General features: G+C 38.4%; 1 protein-coding gene across 1 annotated transcript in view; it reads right to left on the bottom strand.

The window, feature by feature from the left end:
- Positions 1-22,376, bottom strand: part of plcl5 (phospholipase C like 5) — a 135,526-nt gene that overhangs the window by 82,013 nt on the left and 31,137 nt on the right. Inside the window, exon 2 of the mRNA XM_057345470.1 lies at positions 12,323-12,387. The gene's annotated coding sequence lies outside the window, so the exon portion shown is untranslated. The remainder of the gene's footprint in view (positions 1-12,322; positions 12,388-22,376) is intronic.

The following is a 22,376-nucleotide window of genomic DNA, read 5'->3' as shown; positions in this document are numbered from 1 at the left end:
CAGACTTCGAAATCAGGCACAGTCAGCTACAGTCGATATGGGTCTGTGACGTCAACAAGAAATACAAAAAAAAATTCATAGATTTATTTGTACATGCAAACAGCAGCATAACGAAGGCTGAATGCTCTGTGTCGTGCATTACAGACATATATGACCAGGACCAGTGCTTTCCGGAAGAGCGACCAGCTCTTTATTTCATGGGCGCCCCCTCACATTGGCTTGTGGACGCTATAGCATTGGCATATGAATCGTAGGGAGTGCAGCCCCCAGGAAACATCAGAGCTATTTTGAGCAGGGGGTGCTGTGATTCTTTTTTTGCCAGGGCAGAAGTTATGACTGTGCCATGGGCAAGCCGCTTAAGTTTAATGTTAATAAATAACGGAGGCAAAAATTAACGTTAGTTGCTGCCGAGAATAAAGAAGGATGCAAGTGTACATAAACGCATGTTATATGTATGCCTATAGCCAAAGCACATTCTGTTGAACGAAACTAGCTGCGCGGCGGCAGCTTAACCACCCAAACATCAACCTATAATAAACCATGGGTAAACGCGATTAAACAACTGCATGCTGCACGGCGACAGCACATAGAAATCAACCAGTAACGTTACACATTCTGTCTGTAGACCTATTAGCCACAAAGAAAAAACTGTCTTACATTACTGCTGTCCTGCACACAAAACTCCGAAAGTGGCCTTTCTTTCTGTGTTGACGCTGATGTAGTATTGCATGAGGACATTAATGTTGGGTAAAAAAAGTCTGAAATTCGTTTTTGCGCCATTTGGACAAGACCGCTCGTGACACTTGACTTTCACTAACGCCGTGATGTCATGAGACACTTGTGTTGTCACTGTAACAGTAACGTTATTAATGTTTTCAATGGATATAAGTGAAAAGACACATTAATATTTATTTTGATAAAACATTTTTTGTGTCTATTTACACGGAGTACAAATAGCCCGCCCAAGGCAGCAATTTTACACTAACCGAAAATAGCTGTATTTTCTTTGGATTAAGTAGAAATAGTAGTTAGATGCTATTGATACTTATTCATAGTGACACATAACGTTACTATTTGCACCTCAGTATTGTTGTGCATTAAACATTATGCAATAACAACAGAGCGTAAATCATTATATTTATAAAAATTATTAAAATGATGGCAACTTATTGACATATTAAAGCCCTACACCCCTAACATTACCCTAAACATAAACTTTATGAATAAAAAGGAAGTTTAAGTCTTAAATAAATTTTATTGAAAACAAATGCCTTTATGATCTGTAATGTGATAGAAAAAGATATAAGAGCGATTTCAGCAAGAGTTGGACTAGAAGACCTGTTTCCCGTGCCACGCTATACAGATTCGACACCTTACGCCACTGAAATCGCTGTTTGAAATGGCGTCGTTCTTACACTTTCTCTATTCCAATCACATATTGGTGGGCGGACCTAGTGCAAATACTCTCTGCCTTTATTTATTTATTTTTCACACTGTTTCAGTTTTTAGTTCGCTCGACGCCATGGGGTGCTGCAGCCAGACTTGGTGCATTTGGATGCTTCTGCAGAGGTCAGGTACGGATGCCCTTCCCATAGGTTGATCTCTCCACTCGATGTTTCGGAGAACCGGGCTCATGAGAGTAACCTATTGTTTGCGTGATCGGATTTTAATAGGTCTCAAAAACGTTTCGGAGGCTGTCTGCACGCTCCGTGAGGTAACATGTGTGCCATATTTTTCTTTCACCATACAGAAAACAAAAAAACATGTATGATTTAATAGTTATTTAACAACGTATTATTGAATAATTATTATTATTACTACTACTATTTAAAAAATATTATCAATATTATTTAACTTAAAAAATAATAAACATATCTTTTAAATGTAGAAAGGCAGAGCGCAAATGGAAGACAGATAAATCTCACATCTCATTTCAGTTATTTAAAGATAGTTTGTCATCTTATCAGTCTGCTGCAAAATCTGCAAAGGCTTCTTATTTCTCTGACTTAATTTTAAAATACCAATCCACTCCTTAAGTGCTTTTTTCAACTATTAACTCTGTTATTACTGAAAACATGTAAAATCTAAAATTTGAGACCCAAAGTAAACTCTCTCCATACTGTACTTTCTCAGCTCTCTCTGCATCCTGTCTCTTGGGATGTATTTGAACCCATTGGTAATATCAAACTGTCTTTTTTCCCTTATGACACTACACATCCTAAATTTTTAAAATGAATCGCTGACACTGTTGGGCCAGGCCTGTTGTCTTTTGTCAATAAGTGTCTTTCAACTGGCTCTGTTCCTGCTACTCTTAAAGTAGCTACTGTCACTCCACTTCTCAAGAAGCCTTCACTAGACACTTCTATTCTTAACAACTTTCGTCCCATTTCTGTCCTGCCTTTTATTTCAAGGTTTTGTAAAAAATTGTGTTTGACCAACTGCAGTTCTTTCTAAAACATAACTGTATTACGGAAAATGTTCAGTCTGGTTTTAAGCCTGCTCATAGTACGGAAACAGCCCTTCTCAGAGTATGAAATGATATTCTTTTAGCTACAGATTCTGGGGATTCTGTGGTCCTGGTTCTGTTAGATCTTTCAGCAGCTTTCGATACCGTGGACCACTCTATTTTAATATCTCGACTAGAGTCTGATTTGGGCATAAAAGGGACGGTCCAAAGTGGTTTCAGTCATTTTTATCTGACAGAAAATTCTCTGTCAAACTAGGCAACTTCTCTTCCTCCACTGCTCAACTCACATGTGGCCTTCCTCAAGGCTCGATATTGGCGCCCTCCCTATTCTCTCTCTGGGCTCCATTTTTAGACGGCATGGGGTGTCCTTTCATTTTTATGCTGACGATACCCAGATTTATCTACCTATTAACAGGAACGATCCTTCAGCTCTGAGTACCCTACTACGGTGCATAGATGAGGTTAAAATCTGGCTAGGTCAATTTTTTTTACGTTAAATGAAGATAAACAGAGGTGATTGTTTTTAGCCCATCTGCTCATTCTCAGGCTTCCATCCTAGATCTGGGCAGCTTATCATCCTTCAGATCTTCTCGTGTGCGCAATATGGGTGTCCACTTTGAAGAGTCATTAAAATTAGACGAGCATATCTCGCTTGAAAACTTGTTTGATTTGGCCTACCAATAACCCACTTTTATTAAATTTTATTTTGTATTTTTATGCTTATTTTCTGCGCTCTCTGAATGCTGATCTGTTTTCCTCTGGTCTGTAATTTAATTGTTTTATTTTTCTTTCAGTTTATGTGTTTTTTAGGGGTGTCCCCGACTAAGAATTTACATAGTCGAATCAGAATTGTCACGTCTCGACTATAGTCGACTGATAGTCGAATCAGACGTCTGCGTGTGTTTGTGTGTGTGCGCGTGCCCATGCATGTGTGGATGACACCAGGTGGTTAAGGGTACAGCGCAACATTGATGCACCAAAAAACAATCAAACATTAATTTACAGAAATTGTTTAGAACAGAATATACCTTTATAATAAATAAACGAAATAAGCCAGAATCAAGTCACAATGTGCAAAATAAATGTGTTTAGGCAAAATTTCTGAAATGCAGGGGAACATAATTTTGAAAACACAAGCCACAAATACTAAAATTAATTTTCCTTAAACATCACGTAACAATGAGGTGCCATACAATACTAGACCAGATCTTGCCTCAAAACTATTTTTAAAACTAGACCTACTCGATAATAATTAATTATTTTTTACAAACGGGAATACATTACCAATGAACTACCAATAAAGTTACTTTATTTACCGCATGTAAAAGAGGAATGCAATAAAGCATCTTACCATTTAAACAGTCAAAAAGTCCCTTTCACCTTATTTCCTGCGAACTCTTTGTCTGTCCCCCTGACACGCACGATTGCTTTCAGTTCCAAAAGTTTGCGTACTTACTATATATGCAGGGTTTTTCCTGCATAGAGAAATTGGAGGCGGCCGACTCCGTCAAATGTCGTGCCGCCTCAGGCTCTCGCCTGAGAGCCAAGAGATGCTGCGTGCATTTATCAGACTGTCATTTGTAACTGCAGTTGCGACATTACGCCACAATGGAGGCGCTGTATGGAGTTATAATGGACCCAAAACTCACGCGCATGGAATCCACGCGCATAATGATAACCACGCGCGGAAAGCTGCCCCGCGAGGGCACATTTAAACTCCGCGAGTGAGCAGAACAGTATCCGCAAGCGGAAAAGAATCCTCGCGCGGGCGCATTTCTGCTCCGCGAGCAAAAACTCAGTCAGCGAGCAGAGGCTTTGACGAGCGCGCACGCGATTCTCTCTATGCTCTCGCAACTGCTCAACACTTGCTCGCTCGTTGAGTTGACTTCTGAGACTTTGGAGGTAGGACAATGCATGTTAAAAGTTACCAATCACTCCGCTCATTTGATTGGTAACTTTTAACATGCACTCACCTACATGCAGTCACCTAAAGATTACATGTCTTACTACCGAATGATTAGTGTATTACCTTGCCTTAGCTATGTGTTAGTATTTTAAGAAGTGACATTTTGATTTCTTACATCTGTCAACAAAAATTATGCTATATAATATAGCAGTTAAACTTACATGTCATGTGTGACCTATTTAAAACATACTATAATAATATAATTAAATGTCTCCTGTAGTCATTAAATTTGAGTTATCTAATATCTGTTTACTGGCATAGCCCGTTTTAATATTTTCAAAACAAATAAAGCAAAACAAATAAATTATTTAAATTAAATTTTAGAGAGTACATCATATTGTAATTAATAATAACTTGTGCTTTGAGTTATACTGTTGTAGCCATTTATTAATTCTCATTTTAGAACAATTTCATGAAAATTATTAACAATACAAAAGCAATTATGAATACACATACCAAACTATTTATTTCTAACTTCCTGTCAAGATGCCAAATATGTAGATCCAAAGCCAAGGGCACACATAACACTGTAACCCAAGTTTAAAAACGGAAAAAAGTATCGTGTTATGCCAAATTAAGACGCCTGTACAACGGGTAAGATACATGTCGGAGACTGTAGGTGAGTGCATGTTAAAAGTGACCAATCAAAGGATCGGAGAAGTCTGCCATTGTCCAGCCTCCAAAGTCTCAGAAGTCAACTCAACGAGCGAGCAAGTGTTGAGCAGTTGCGAGAGCATAGAGAGAATCGCGCGCGCGCTCGTCACAGCCTCTGCTTTGAATTTTTGCTCGCGGAGCAGAAATGCGCTCGCGCGAGGATTCTTTTCCGATTGCGGATACTGTTCTGCTCGCTCGCGGAGTTTAAATGAGCCCTCGCGGAGCAGCTTTCCGCGCGTGGTTATCATTATGCGCGTTTGCATCGAGCGTGCATGCGCGGATTCCATGCGCGTGAGTTTTGGGTCCATTTAAACTCCATAGCGCTGTTTCATTATCAGCACACAGTCTTGTGGCTGTTTTAAATTGTGCTCTATAAATGAATGAACTTGAAATTAACTTGAACTAAATTGTTTGACTGATAGTATTAACCCATTTACGGTTAAACGGTCAATATGAACATCCCTAAAACCGATGAGTCGGAATCTCATGCTCACATGTCAGACAAACGGAGACACTCGCAGATGCCCTCATGTTTTACAGATTCAAGCTCACTTCGACATGTTCTGAAGTTTTGTTTCAGAGGCCAGATTATAAAATGGATTTCATGTTGCAAGACAACCCAGTAACAAAAATTGAGCATAAAGTAAATAAAAATGTCCTTAAAATAAAATAATAAAATGTATTGTTAGTAATACAACAATAAACTTCAAATACATGCTACATTATTAACGTATTTTGATTTCATAGTTTTAGTCTTTTAAACGTTACATATTTCTTTCATTATTTTGGGTCCTTCTGTTGTTTTCCATGTGTACTGAAAGCTTCTGTAACCAAAGACAGATTAGGTACGCGTGAGCATACTTAGCTATACTTGATTCTGAAAGTGAATAATTGAATCTGCAGTCGTATGATCCCACCAGTTTAAGCTTACCAAATACTGTGTCTTCTCAGATATCCATTTCATGCTTTGGTAAAAATAATACGTATCAGGACGTAAATCTAAGCATATACAGTACTAATACAGACTTCAATTGATATTAATTTGAAGGTGTTAAGGAGAGTTGTCACTTCAAACGGAAGACAAGTGAGTTTACAGCTCGCCACTTCCTGACCTGTTGCATTGTTTGTGTGTGTGTGCTCGTACGTATGAGCGTGTGTACTTCCAAGCAGGGAAACAGACATACATAAGAAGGCTACACATCTACACAGACACACCAAAACCACAGACTTCTAGTTAGCGTACCACACACATACACGACAATACACTCAAAAGGGCAGACACAAAGCCACTCATTGCCAGTCAACTAACCGCAAAGACAAACACTTGATTTCCAGTTGATGTGATGAATTGAAAAAAATGGTGTGATTTGGTGAACTGCAGAAATCAGGTCACAAACGTCTTGTTCATGTTATGAATTATAATTCACCCCAGCAGACCTCTGTAACCAGCTTTACACATCTCATGCTGACTAGCCAAAATTCAAGGCAATATTTTAAGAATTTTCTAGAAGTACAATGTACTTATAATGTAGCAGCGGGCAAGTACATAACTATGTAAATCAAAACATGATTTTACAGTAGTCTATAATAGGTTGTACAATTTATTGTCTATTCCCAACACAAAGCTTTTTGAATTGTTACTAGGGATGCAACGATTATAGATTTTGTTGGTACGATTATAGTCTGAGGAATAATCACGGTTGTACGATTATGATGATTATTATATACAGTATATACTTTCCCGCCACAAAAATTAATAAATAAATAATAATGTCTAGTTATTAGTTTGTTTTATTTATGCAATCTTAATAAATAAGCTCATAATACCATAAAACTATAAGTCTAACTCTAATAATAATAATGGAGAGTTTGTGATGCGTGCAGCTCTGGCTTTTCCTCGCACCGGAGAGATTTTGTAATGTGCGGGCTTTGAGTTTTCCGCACACGAGAGAGATTGTGATGCTCGCGGCTCTGGCTGTTCCTCGCGCCAGAGAGAGTTTGTAATGTGCGGGCTATGAGTTTTACGCGCACTAGAGCGACTGTGATGCATGCGGCTCGGGCTTTTCCTGCGCGTGAGGATTTAAAACCAGCGCACGAGTTGTTCCCTTTTGGCAGTTAAGTAATAACAGCGCTATTATATATAATAAAAGCCCAACTGTCACCGCTACAGCCTTGATTGTGAATGTAGAGTACCCCAAAGAGTACCCCAAAATTTCCCAAATTTTCTGTCGTGGTACGTGACACAGAGCGGGAGCAGAAAGACGCTTGTAAGTCTCTCACTCTCTCTGCTGTAGGGTCCTCCGGTCTGCTGCACTACAGTTCCCATACCAGACAGCGATGCAGCTGATCAGCACGCTCTCAATGGTTCCCCTGTAGAAAGTGGTGAGGATGGGTGGAGGGAGACTTGCTCTTTTCAGCCGGAGGAGAAAGTGTAGGTGCTGTTGTGCCTTCTTAGAGAGTGACATGGTGTTGGTGGTCCAGGTAAGATCCTCTGTGATGTGCACCCACAGGAATTTAGTGCTGCTGACTCTCTTCACAGTTGAGCTGTCGATGGTCAGTGGGGGGTGGTCAACAGAGTTTCTCCTGAAGTCCATCACAACCTCCTTTGTCTTCCCCACATTGAGGGACAGGTTGTTATTTCCACACCATTCAGCCAGCGGTGCCACATCCTCTCTGTAGTGCATTTCATCGTTGTTGCTGATGAGACTTACCACCGTTGTGTCATCAGCGAACTTGATGATGTGGTTGGAGCTGAACTTGGCAGTGCAGTCATGGGTCAGCAGCGTGAAGAGCAGCGGGCTGAGCACACAGCCCTGTGGGGCACCTGTGCTCAGTGTGGTAGTGCTCGAGGTGTTGTGGCCGACACGAACTGACTGAGGTCTTCCGGTTAGAAAGTCCAGGATCCAATTACAGAGGGAGTTGTTAAGGCCCAGCACGTTTAGGTTGTTGAAGAGCTGTTGTGGGATTATTGTGTTGAATGCTAAACTGAAGTCAATGAACAGCATTCAAACATAGGAGTCTTTATTTTCTAGGTGGGTAAAATGCCAGGTGAAGGGTGGAGGAAATTGCATAATCCGTAGAGCGGTTTGGATGGTATGCAAACTGGAGCGGATCGAGTGTGTTAGGGAGGCTGGTTTTCATGTTGTGCATGACTAACCTCTCAAAGCACTTCATTATGATTGGAGTCAGTGCTATGGGACGGTAGTCATTTAGACAGGACACAGGTGATTTCTTTGGTACCGGTATGATTGTTGTGGATTTGAAACATGTGGGGACGATTGCCTGGCTCAGCGACGTGTTGAAGATATCTGTTAGGACATCTGTCAGCTGTGCAGCATATAGTCTCTCAGTACACGGCCAGGTATGTTGTCAGAACCCGCAGCCTTGCGTGGGTTAATCCTAGATAGGGTCTTCCATACATCGGCTGGGGACAGACAGAGCGCCTGGTCGTAGGGAGGTGTCGGCAGTTTTTGTGCAGGTGTGTCATTCTGCATTTCAAACCATGAATAAAAGTGGTTGAGTGCATCTGGGAGGGATGTGTCATTGTCACAGGCCTGTGGCGGGGGCTTGGGGCTTGTAGTCGGTGATGGTCTGAAAGGCTTGCCACAGGCTCCGTGTGTCTCTGCTGTCTGTGAAGTGGTTGTTGATTTTTTGAGCATATGACCGTTTTGCATTTTTGATGTCACAGGACAGATTGGCTCTTGCTGTTTTGAGGGCTGCTTTATCTCCTGATCTGAATGTTTCATTCCTGGTCTTTAGCAGCCCATGAACCTCTGCTGTCATCCACGGCTTCTGGTTTGCATGTGTGGTGATGGTCTTGGTGACCAATCACCAGTTCATCAAGAGAACAGCTGGATATAATAAATCCCCCAAATAAGTAATTTACAGAGCCCTCTTTACAGTGCACTACAGAAAAGTGTTTTGTGTCCACTATTACTGCTAACTTGAAAAACATGGAAAAACATGTTCTTTAGTTTGAAAACAGCTGGTAAATAAAACGTTTTTGTATTAGGCTGGATTAGAATTGGAGGACGAGGTGTAAAGACAAATATTCACAGCTCTATTAATTTGAGTGTTTTTTCATATGATTTTCTATGGTGGTCATTAAGTGGTACTTGGAACAACTAATTTTGTTAAAGGTTGTACTTGATCTAAAAAATTTGAGAACCTTTGATCTAGTGTGTGTCGTGCTCTGATAAGCACGGCTCTTCAAGCTGGTGCAATGCTGGTGCGTTCCATTTGGCAGTAAGTGGACTGCGAAGTGAACTTCACAGGGTGTTCGCCATCTTAGGTGAGATTCCAATCCGAAGGGTGCGAACATGCTCAGTTCGAAGGGCACTGCGAATGTCGCAGGGAATCAGGGAACATTGATCCATCACTTCGCCGGAAATGGAAAATCACACAACTGCCATTGCGTGCCATGTCACGAGTCAGAAAAACAATGGACGAGTTTACGTATGCCTTTTGTGCATTGTGAAAGTTTATTTAATTATTGTTAATTATATAAAATACTGTGGTTGGCTTCACGTAAATATGTTATTTTACTTTTTGTAGCATTGCTATTATGTAGGCTACACACTCGAGATATTTATACTTTATAGTGCAATTATAAAAAGTTTTCCAAAGCATCCATTTTGCTATTATTATACAAACTAATGTAAAAGTAGTAAGCAGCAGCAGTTATTTTTTTATGGTATGTTTTTTACCTCAGGAATATTTACGGCTGTACCACATAGGGAAAAAAGCGAAATGAGACCGACGCGACCATGGATTAAAAACACATCTTCACATAGCTGACCAAATTAAAATTTATTTCTATATTGCATAACAGTAGAGTTTCAAATAATCAAAGCTGCATCAGTCAAATAATACATACAAGCATAAACAAAAGTTAAGATTATATTGATTAGATACATAATGTGTGTTACGTTTATGTATATTTCTTTTAAATTTAAAAGTAAAGTTACAATATTTATTTATAATATAATCTATGTAACCGTGCTGTTGCCTTTCTTTGATGACGTTGCAGAGCATTCCAATTAAGCGTTTTTTTTTGTCAGTGAAGTCCATTTCATCGGATATCCAATGCTCAGGGAGTAGGGAGCAGTGAACACTGCATGGGAACCCTATCAAATGGAACTCAGCTCAAGTTTTCATTTTGTGCAAGTTGCAACATTTCCGTACTGTGCAACAGAAACACGTGGTGTAACGGAGCCTTTACGGTTCGTTTTTAAGCACGGTTAATAGTGAAAGACTGTAATCGCTGCATACCTAATTGTTACCCAGGAATACATGGACTGATACTGCTTTGGAAAATTGTCCTTTTACAAGAGGACACTTATCCCTGCTTCCCATTTACATTTAACTACCTTGTTCTCATGGGACGAAACTGCAGATTAAGCTGTGATTCCATCACAATGTGAATTCTCCAGAATCCACAAAGTCTATCTAAACTTGTTTCTCCAAGGTCTCATTAAGAAATACACATAACTAGGGATGCACCGATATGTAAATTTTGGCCGATAACGATTACCGATAATTCATGAACATTGGAAATTTTGGCCGATATACAGTACACCTAAATATTAATATAACATTTTCTGAGACTGAGACATTCTTTTTTTCCCCTGAAAATCATGTACCAAGCCTACTTTACACTAATTCAAGATTCTTTAACTTTTAAACTTTTCTGGTATAATGTTTATTTAATAAACAAACGAAAGATGTTCTTCCAGAGCAACCCAGAAAGGTGTTCTCAATAGCCACAAGTCCAACAGGTCTCAAGACAGAAAGCATTCAGACAGCAGTCGGCTTCAAACAAATTGCTTTTGTACCTATAATTTACACATTTATAAATATCTACATACTACATGAGCAATGTTTTGCTGAAATGTTGCCACTGACAGTTGATGCATGAAATGTGTTCAATCTTGATCTACAGGTGCCGAGAACATACACTGCCTACAGCCACTGAATGAGGTCCAGAGAGTTCACACGCAAACAGTTCATCTCGCTGCACAAATAATCCGATGAAATCCTTTGATGAATTGTTTCATAAACTGTGATTCATACATAGAAAAGGTTTGATAAAACAGTGCTGAGATTCAATGTATTTTGGTCATCAAGGTTTGAAATGACAAGACGGAGAATAAATTATCACAGAATGTTCATTTTTGGGTGAACTTTAAATGCATTAAAATCACTTTAAATGCATTGTGATTTACTAATTCATGCATTTTCTGTCCTTTTCCTTTTTTTTATTAAACATTTATATTTAATTTGTTTTGATTCTATTCCTTTACAGCGTTACCTTTCATTCTTTATTTTCAAATGTTCTTTAAATTGAGCTTTGTGTCTTATACTCTTTCCTTTCTGTTTATAGTGGTTTTGAAATACTCTGATATGAAATGTGCTATATAAATAATTTAAATGATTATAAAATAAATTATTATAGCTATAATATACATATAGTTGAACGGATACAGCTTATAGATACAGATTACTTCAAAGCTAATAAACATACACTACAACCCACAACAATTTGATTTCATATGGACACGAACTGCCTGGTGTCTGCCATGAATAAGTCCTTGAGCAGGACTGTGGGCCACAGACCCATGAGGGCGACTAAAAAATGATCAATTATCTTACATACAGTATACAGTATTTCTCAAACACTTAAACGTCCCCCTCTAGGGAGAAGATATATAATCCTCTTACTAAATCAAAATTGTATGTTTTATTGCCACAGCTGTAAGCATTGAAAGAAGGAAAATGCCTGATTAAAAGAGGGAAGAGGTGGATTGTGGGAGTATTTGTATTTAAGCATTTTTAATTACAGTATGTGTTGTCTAGGTCTGTGAATCTGTGTGAGTTTATTGTAGGTTACAATGTGTGCCATTATAAAAAGAAAAGAATAGAATAGTGGGGAACTATTGCAATTGATAAAAGGGTTAAAAATGAATTAGCTACTTGCCAAACCAGCCAATAACAGGTGAACATTTACCAGCCAAAATAATTAGTAGTGATTTTGATTAAATAAATAAGTTTTTCCAAGGACAACCCAGACAACTCTACTCAGCTCTACTAAACCCGTCATCATGTTTAAAAAACAACCTAATTATATTTACACCACCAGCTAATGGTTATGAGACAATATATAGAATCACAACACAATACTCAACACATCAGATTAAACAAGATAACACACACATGCAGATGTCCTTAAAGTTTACCTCTTATTTCAAGCTCTCTGTTACCATCTAAGAACAGGAACGTCTGGAGAGGAAACCCAGGAAACCTGCAAGTATGACAGAGAGAGAATAGCAATATCAGTGGCATTAATATACACACAAATTGCATTTAAACAATGGCATGAAGCCTTTGTCTCAATTAAATGACTTTTTCAAGTAATACTACTACAACTAAATAAACAATAAATAAATAAATCAAAGAAATAAGCAGTGAAGAAGTTCCTGTTTATTTACAATGTTTATCAGGAGATGTAATATACAGACATTTTTAGTATCTGAACATTGCTAGCATGAATACGAGTTTTTATAACTTGAAATTTTTAGCGGTACAAACTGATCATGTGTGGTAAGAAGAATGCAAGTGTTTGTTAAGGTCAGCAAGATTAAAACTTCCCTTCAGTCTGCCGTTACATTCACAGAGAGTGGATGTAACAGTGGGGAGGGAAGTGAGAGAGAGAAAGAGAGAGAGAGAGAGAGAGAGAGAGGAATATCACTCCACTGACAGTTGAAGCATGAAATGTGTTCAGTCTTGATCTACGAGTGCTGAGCACAGCCCACAGCCACCAAATGAGGAACCAGAGAGTCCAGAGAGTTCAGTCTCTCACACACGTGCACGCCACACACACGCGAGCTAAATGAGGACATGCTGTATCATAGACCTCTTTGTTGTATATAAAGCAAAAATTGCTATTATCTAACCAACACCCTAGTAAAGCTAAAGTACAAAAACAAACCCACACACATATTCGGGCTATAAAGTATGGACACAGCAGTTTTCCATGATTTGCAACTGTCTAGTCAGTTGCAGGTGGTGTTAGGGGAGGGACATTCTTATTCAAGAGAGTATCTAATGTTGCGCAATGAGAGTCATCAAAAGAGAAAAATGCACATTTTAAATGTGAATATCTACTGATAGTACTGATATCTACATTATATTTGTATTTATAGTTATTCATTCTTGGTGTGGACATGCCCACTTTTGCAACCAATCTGAGGTACAATAGCATACAGAAGGCTTCAAAGCTACTGTGAAAGATATAGGCCTATGACTCAAATTTGAAGTTATAGGTTTTTAATATATGTCTTTTTTAGATGTTTGGCTTTAGAATCAGAAATTTGCTTTGGTTTGGTTTTAGAACGTTTACTATTAAGTAAGACTATGACTAAATTAAAATGAAAAAAAAAAGTACTCCGTAATAAATATGGTACCTTTAAAAAATGATGATTAAAGAAAAACTCCAGCAAAACACAAGCTCGTTGCATCGAGTATAAAACAACAGATTTGCAACACAACCGACTTCAGAAAACCAGGATTACACCCCACGGGGAGGATTACGTAATCTCACAGGGACCACTCTCTGTTTTGACAGAGGTCATGGTAAAATAAGAGGGAATTCATGTTGAAAAGCATGCGCGGCAGATGTTAATGAGGCGAGCAGGGGAAGTATGTGTATGATCTGATGCGATAGCGCTGAGAGGAAAAGACAAATAAAAACATTTGTGTGTGTGAATGTTAAAGATCATACAAACATCAATTTAGATTTGTATGCAATCTTATATGGTGGCATGTTTATGATGAGTGAACTGGCATAAAAACTAATAAAAATAGGCTGCTAGATCAGACAGAAATACTTTTCTATTCTAATATACTGTACAATAACAAATAAAGAAATAATGATATTTTAATTTAGTAGAGAACTGATTTAAATAAACTGCATATAGATGTGTAATGTACATTAGAAAAATAATGCTAGAATCAATTTCCAACATGTCAGGCGGAAACTAGATTTTTGTGCATTCATTTAAGACCAAACCTGGACAGAATCGGCAGCCTTTTTTGAATTTCTTGCTCTTGCAGTCTATTTAAGGGTGAAGATATATCAATGTTTGTACACGTCTGCAGTTAGTCCATTTATGTAGAAGCCTATGTATCTGAAAATACAAGAATTTATAATTCTTGTGACAAAATGTTAAAGAAATGTGTTGCATCACCTCATTTGAATGTAACTACACTGAACAAGCCGCAAAAATCCTTTTTTGAGAGAATTTTTATTAGAGGGCAATGTTCAAGTGGACACACACACCGTCTGGGTGTGTGTAGTTGTGTTTATTTGTGGCCGCACAAAGACAACCCCTGGGCTGTCAGTCACACTATACAAACACTTTTAAGCAGATATCCAAAAGCACATTCCAAACTCTCTCAATCCCTCCAGCTATAAAGGCCAATATGATGAACTGACGCCAGATGAATCCTCCCTCCATTTCCCCGCAGGCTCGCACTAGCTTTTACTTTAGGGGATGAATAAAAGCATATTTATGGCAGGTGAGGACATAAGAGTACCGACAGCAGGGAGGAACTGGTGTTAGCTGACCTTACACAACACAAACAACCTACTAAACTAATACTAAACAGCTAAACTGTTTGCCTTCTGAAACCATTGAGAAAAATTAATAGTGACTAATAGTGAGTAAGAATAGAACAATGGGGAATCAATAAAAGAACTTCTGCATGCTTAAAATATTATTGGTGTTCATCGACAAAACAAAGACACTGATACGCTGTCTGTGATCTGTGAAATTTGTTTTCAGCTAAAACATGCATTTTAGTCGTGGAATTCCCCATGTTGTTTCTACAGTAGCCCTAAATGGACAAACCGCACTACAGAGCGCTTTTCGTAAATACAATATCTCCTTCGGCAAAGAAGCGAAAACGTGACATCTTATTTCTGTGTCAGTCGCCATAGTGATTCAAACGGGATGGGTGGAGTAAACCGCTGGTTGCAATGCGCAACCTCACCACTAGATGCCGCTAAATTCTATACATTAGACCTTTATTATGAAACTGTTACAATACAACATTCTCTGATGAATTTAAATCGCATTTACACGTATAATCCATTCTGCGCTATCGTGCCTCTGGACCAGAACAAATCAGACTTGTGTTGCACACAATAGAAAGCATATTTATAATGTCTAAATCGTTCCCTATCCCATACATAGTGCACTATGTGCCATTCACCATATAGGAAATAGTAAATGTGCATCTCATTTCAGGAGCAGTTTCTTTTATACAAGGGGACAGGATGCTTCAGATTCTAAAGAGCATTTGATTAGACAGATTTGATGAGAAGCTGAAGTGCAAAATGATGTCATCAAACTTTTAGAGAGACTGTAAGTTTTGAAAGCTTATCTTGTCAGTTTAATTGTTGTCATTGTCTTGAAGCACAATAGCTTATCGATAAACGTAATATACTCGCATACTAAGTCACAAAAAATGTATTTTGATATCACAGTGACTTTACATTTATGACATTTACATTTAAGCACTCTGTCCAGCTGTCATGACTCGTCCTGTGTGAATGTCCCTTATGCTTCTTGTACTGTAGCAGCTTGCTACACAGCATCTCTACCCACACAAACTGAACCGAGCGAGTGTGACCAGCTGGTTTAACCTTGGATTGCAGACAAGAGAGTGAAAATACAGAGGAACTTAGCTCATGGACACAGAACGTACATTTTGCTTACAGTTGGGAAAACTCATCAAAACTCTGTATTCTTCAGAATGTCTGCATAGGGAGTTCAGTATTATTATTAATCTAAATCCTGATTAAAAGGTCAGTCTATCTGAGCAAACAGAGGCTGTGACTCAATGCTGTGTGAGTTCATGTGTGTGTGCTTGCATACCATCTGCCATTACATATCTGATCAAGTTAGACAAATGCTCTTCAGAGGCCCTCACCACATCTATAAATACCGCCGCCTCTAAATTCCACAAAACAATACATCCCGGATTGTATAATAGATTGATAACATGAAGATAATACGGGCATTTAACTCATTTCAGTGCATGTAACAACTGCAACCGACTTGCTCATCATAATCGGCATGCCTACCGCTAACCTTTAGTTGCCATGGTGACGAAGCATTTGAGAAAAGTGCATTAGGCCTAGAGGCTATCTGCCATTCACATTCACTAAGATGACACACTCACAAACAGAACGTTTATGTCTTTCTTTGTTCGGTTTGTTTACTTGTAATGATGTGCATTTTATTATACACTACACACGGTAGTGATGCGCGGGTCTTCTCATAACCCGCGAGTCGGGTTGGGGCGGGTAGAGAAATTGTCACTTTATTTGCGGGGCGGGTCATTAAAAACAAAATAAAAGAAACATGTATGTTGCGTGCAATTCCCTATAGCCTATATTTGGAATATATAGTTTCATATTTTATTAGGTTCTTTGATAAGGTTACAATACGTAGGCCTACGTAGCAACGTAACTTCCGCGATGTCCCCAAACCAAACACGTCACGAAAGCGCCAAGCAGTCTCCGCCGCCAGCCACAACAACAAAACAAACGGATAAATAAAAGTGAAGATGGAAGACGAGGAGCGGGAGAAATTGAGGTTGGGAATTTACATCATTAAGAGAAAAGAAGGTCAAGCTGCTAAATCGAATTTTTGGGGCCGGTTCTCAGAAATAGTTGCAGCAGGAGACAACAGTAGTAATGTTATATCGGCTACGTGAAGTGCAAGTTTCTATGGTTCATAAGCCTATGTTGTTGCCAGTTTACAGGGCGATGTAATCTAATGGCTGTTTCCAAGCACTTTTAAGTCTGAAATAAAGTCTGTTTTCATTTACGTTACAATGCCTAGTATGTCTATGTAATGGTCGCGGGTGCGGGGCGGGTTGTAAAAATAGATACAGTGGGGGGGCAAATAATTTCATGAAAGCGGGAGCCGCGGGTTGGAAAAAATCCTGACCCACGCATCACGTTTAACACAAATGCAAGGACACAATCTGACACAAATGCTTGCCGACACAAATGCTGGGCTGCTTTGAGCGAGGGAGAGAATAATTTTTGTTGGCTCATTAATCAAATGAGTAGAAAAATTCACTGAGAATTAAACACATTGACTATTTAGAACACAAAATTGTGACGGTGCAAATCCACTTAAAAAAAGTAAATCACAGTTATTCTTCAGGAAATGTTTAACATGAAAATGCTTAACATTAGATTTAGCTTGTTGCATTTATATTTTGAGTTCATCAAGTCACATGTTATGGTTTACGTTAAGCATTTCAAATTCTCCACCATGATCAAGACACCTATTGCAGTTTATTAAAGTGCAGCACCACGTGTCTGGATATAAACCCGGTTACATTGGCTCTTTATCATTTGGCAATCCTGTGAATTATCATTTGGCTTTCTGTGAATAAAAATAGCAACCTATTAATTGTGACAGACAAACAGCACATATTTTTCTATTATAAGTCACATCAACACTGAAAAGAAAGGTGTCTGCACTAACAATAACCAAAACCTAAATGTACCTATACACAGTGTATCAAGATTCCAGGGCAGATGGCATCTGGTGCGTGTATTATGAGGAGTCTTGCATGCTAAAACAAGGTACACAAATGCTAATAAAATGTTAATTTTGTGTGTGGGTGTATGGGCTTGTACATAGTCTGTGTGCTTGTGTGTGTGTGCGTAAAGCATTCATGCAGTAAACATGCTTTCCTTTCAGTCAAGCTTTATATATCATTTTAATCAAATAGCTCAGGGAAAAGCACTTTTTTGGTAACACACAAATGTATACAAACACACAAAGGATTTGTTGTGGTAAAAAGGTAAAATACCAGGAACGTGGCAGTGCAAAGGTTAAATGTTTGAGCTCCATGAATTCTAGGCCAGACAGACAGCACACACACACATTTTCTGCTATGTTTGAATGGCTTAGAATATTCTATGAAGTGATTACATCAAAGCAAACAAGACAACAAGTAAACAGAAGTGTCATTCGCTTTTTTTGTAAGTGCAGTTCGATGACATTTTTTCAGTCCCTATTACACAGACAGTAATGAAATTACTTTTAAATAAGGAAACTATAAGCGCATTATTCTAAATCACTTTAAGACATTCTTATAAATCTTGTTGGCTTATTGATTCCCGTGTGCTGTTCCCTAATTCATTAATGTCTTACTCTTTAGAGAGAACATGCACAATACGCTACACATGTGGGCGGCTCTCTTGAGCCCTATTATGACCAGGACCAAAGTGGCTGTAATGAGAACGTTCTGTCGTTCATTTAATTAGGATGAACTGTTTTCTAAAGACTTTGAAAAGAAGCTCTCTTAGACAGATTATCTTTGGGTATTAGCTTTAACTTTACATTTACATTTAGCAGACGCTTTTATCCAAAGCGACTTACAGAGAGTTCAGGGAGCAATAAGCGATATGTCATACAGGAATAATAATACAATAGGTGCTAATACAAAGTTACTAGTTTCAACAAAGGCCAGACCAATACCTGTTTTTTAAAAATATTTTTTATAACTTTAAACATAGGGCTGGGGTAAACGATTATTTATTAAATGATTAATCTGGCGATTATTATATCGATTAGTCGACTAATCTAACGACTAGTTGGTCGATTAATCTAACACTTATTTTCTGTTGCTTGATTAATAAAAACCATAATGTATCTCAAATAAATACCAAAAAAATCTATATAAATATCAAAAATCAATCTACTAATTGATCAATAATGATCAAATCAATCTATCAATCTAATAATGATCAAAAATCAATCTACTCTTAACCTCATTGCAGTGCTATGCTATGATTAGTTTATTTGAATGCTAACATGGCTATCTAGCAGCTGTGCACTTTGGTGGTGCTAGACTAACCAAGTAACCAAAGCATCTTAGCTCTCTGTGCAGTTTGTTCGTGCTAGGTTAGTAGCTAACGTTCACGTTAGCTAACGTCAGCTACTATAGATAGCTGTGTTCTGCAGCCGTAAGCTAGCTTCCATTCAAGCCAACATTAGATGATAACTAACGTTAGCTAAACACAGCTGTCTAGGCGCCAGTAGCTACCTAGCAAGAACAAACTGCACGGAGAGCTAAGATAGTTAGCTAGCACCACCGAAGTGCGCAGAGCTCAAGCTACACAACACACTACACAAACATGAAATTAATTTAGCCAACGTTAGTACTTACTTGTTATTGTCTCCTTCAAGAGTGACAATGGGGTGCCTCCGTTTCAGATGCTCCAACATTGCCGTTGTGCTGGTGTGGTATGCCAACACCATTTGGCAAAGAGCGCAAATAACGACACCTTTACGTTTGGGACTAAATTTGAAGTATTCCCATACCTTCGAAGATTTAGGGCGAGCTGTTTTTTTTAGGATTTTTTCTTTTATTGGGGCTTTGTTCGGAATTATGTGAGGAGGTTGCTGTTTCGTCCTCCATTCTGCAATGTTTTGGTGAGCTGTGGCGAAGCGTCGACGCAAAAATATTACGTCGCTGAATTTTTCTCTCATGGTACAAAAGACAAAGTGCTATGCGTTGGCTATTTAAAGGTCCAATGTGTAATTTTTAGAAAATCTATTGACAGAAATGCAATATAATATACATAATGTCTTCAGAGGTGTATAAAGACCTTTCATAATGAAGCGTTATGTTTTTATTACTTTAGAATGAGCTTTTAATATCTACATACACCACGGGTCCCCTTGCATGGAATTCACCATGTTGGTTCTACAAAAGCCCTAAACAGAGACACTGCACAGAGCATGTTTTGTAAATATGTTATCTCTTTCGGCAAAGAAACGAAAAAAATGAAGACATCTTAGCCCTGTGTCAGCCACTGTTGTGCTTCGAAAAGGAGGGGTGAGAGGTGGAGTCAGCCGTTTAAGTCGATGACCACTGCTACACTACTACTCTCTTTAGTCTTTATATTGTATGCAGTGCTTGTTGAGTAAAGAAAACGCACTACATATTCAAAGAATCAGTTCTTTATTTACCCAGTTGAATTGCAGCACTTAGTGATGGGAATTTTGATTAATTTGAGTGATTCGTTCTTTTTCAGTTCGTTCACCAAAATGATTCATTCAGACTCATTCACTGATTCGTTCAGTGACCATTTCGTCATATATTACATACATACGCCAGTAGTTGGCGAAAATGAGTGTCTTATATGTAGTACAAGTCATTTTAATAACTTGTTTGTTATAATTGTAATGTATATTACGCTACAGTATATCATACTCTTTTGTTTTGTATATTCATTGTTGCGAACGAGAGTGACTCACGTGCTGTATTGAGCGACTGACATGCTTTCTCTAATTCATTCGGTCAGCAGCTGATCAATGCCCGAAAATACATCACTAATTGTTCAATTTTTTTCACAATAGTTACTGTCAAAAACGACTTCTGCGTTAAAACGTTTTCATAATAAAAATACCTTTTGCCTCCCAAAAAAAAGTTTTTTTTATTAAGTAGAAAGATTTCCAAAAGCACGTTTCATAATAATAGGCTGAATTTCCGAATGACTCATATTAGAGAAAATGCGTATTTCCAAAGACCGATTTCACCACAGTTTTCATAATTAAAGAGAATATTTCACAAACATCAATCAACCGGGACTTGGGCGGGACTTCGCTAATTGGTTAATCCTTTCAGATCGATTACTCAGGTCTGGCGCTGTGACGTTTGTGTAAGAAATTAAACTTTTACATGCAGTCATGCATGACATTTTATGAAAAACTTAAACTTTCTACTTAAAAAAAACTTTTTTGGGGGAGGCAAAAAGTATTTTTTTCATGAAAACGTTTTAAAGCGGCCCTAACACACGCGGTTTCTGCCAATCTCATATTAATCTTGAGTACCTACAGTATAGAGTAGTTGCATACTTCGTATCTTCGAAGAGTATTTAGTTTGATCACATATGTAAAAGATCTTGTCTGAAGTTTAAAATCATTGGTGTACCCGTAAGCCAATCACATAACGTTTGGTTATGAAGTATGTTATGCGCCGGCTCAGCCGCCTCGAACTTCCGCTGTAAACACAGGTATGCGGCGAAAACAAAACCATCGAGCAAAATACCGGAGTGAAGATGGCTGTGAATGACTTTTGCAGATTATGTGAAGTAAATCTACGCATCCACGGTACAATGAGTGCATCTAAACTAATATTTGACAGTAGAGACAAACAAGAAAATATTTGCAGCCAACTGTCAAAGTTAGGTTTATTTCTGTTAAACACAGATCTTCGTTCATTTCGAGTCTGTTGGAAATTCTGCAACTTAATTGCAAGATTACAGCATGACATGGCAATATTCAAAGACTGAAAAAGGAGACACTGACCTGTCAGAAGGGTGCCAGTTCGAGCTCGACAGATAAAAGAGACCGAGATACACCCTCTAAAACTCCAAGGACCATAAAAAAGCTGAGGAAATCACCTCCATTCAAAATGTGAACCAAACACTCTTCTTGTTCAGACTTCAGTTGGCAAATGCCGGGAATATTCTCCACAACAGAGCGAATAGCATCCCGTGTCTCCATGTCCGCTGTCGTTTAAGATTTTGGTCCGTGTATCATCTGATCATATGATTATTCCATTCAATATAACAAACGGGGGAAAAAAACAGTCGATATTTCATTTTTCTGTATGCACAAAAATAAAAAAAAACTATGTTTTTCTTCTTATTTCAGCTTGAAACGGGAAATCCAATAAATAAATAAACCAAAACGAAATAATGACCATAATTAAAAAGTTTTTCTCATTTTTGGGTAATTTTGCACGGATTTCTGCGCGCGCTGTGGCACGGCAGTGCGCCTAGAGCTCTTCACGAATCTCGCGATTGATCAGTTATCATTTACAATGGCTTCACTCGAGCTGTACATGTTTCATATTCATCAAATGTTTATTAATAATATGACATATCACGAGATGTCGGAAAAGAGGCCATGCTCTCTGGGGAACACTGCAACATTATAATGGTCCCTCCGTGAGGTACAGGCTCTGGGCCCGGTTGCATAAAGCACCTTAAGTGTAATTTTCCCTTAAGTATACCTTAAGTTTTACTTAAGTTATTCTCCTATTGTCTTTGGTAAAGGAAAATCACCCCTTAAGTGTCATACTTAAGGGAAAAACTTAAGGTGCTTTATGCAACCGGGCCCTGGCATGTTACCTAAAAACAGTAGACTAATGCAAATAATCTACATAATGGAAATTATTCCCTAGGTA

This window comes from Triplophysa rosa, linkage group LG11 (genome assembly GCF_024868665.1).
Source record: "Triplophysa rosa linkage group LG11, Trosa_1v2, whole genome shotgun sequence".
Classification (NCBI taxonomy): domain Eukaryota; kingdom Metazoa; phylum Chordata; class Actinopteri; order Cypriniformes; family Nemacheilidae; genus Triplophysa; species Triplophysa rosa.
The sequence above is the reverse complement of the archived record's forward strand: the minus strand, read 5'-3'. Positions and strand labels throughout refer to the sequence as shown.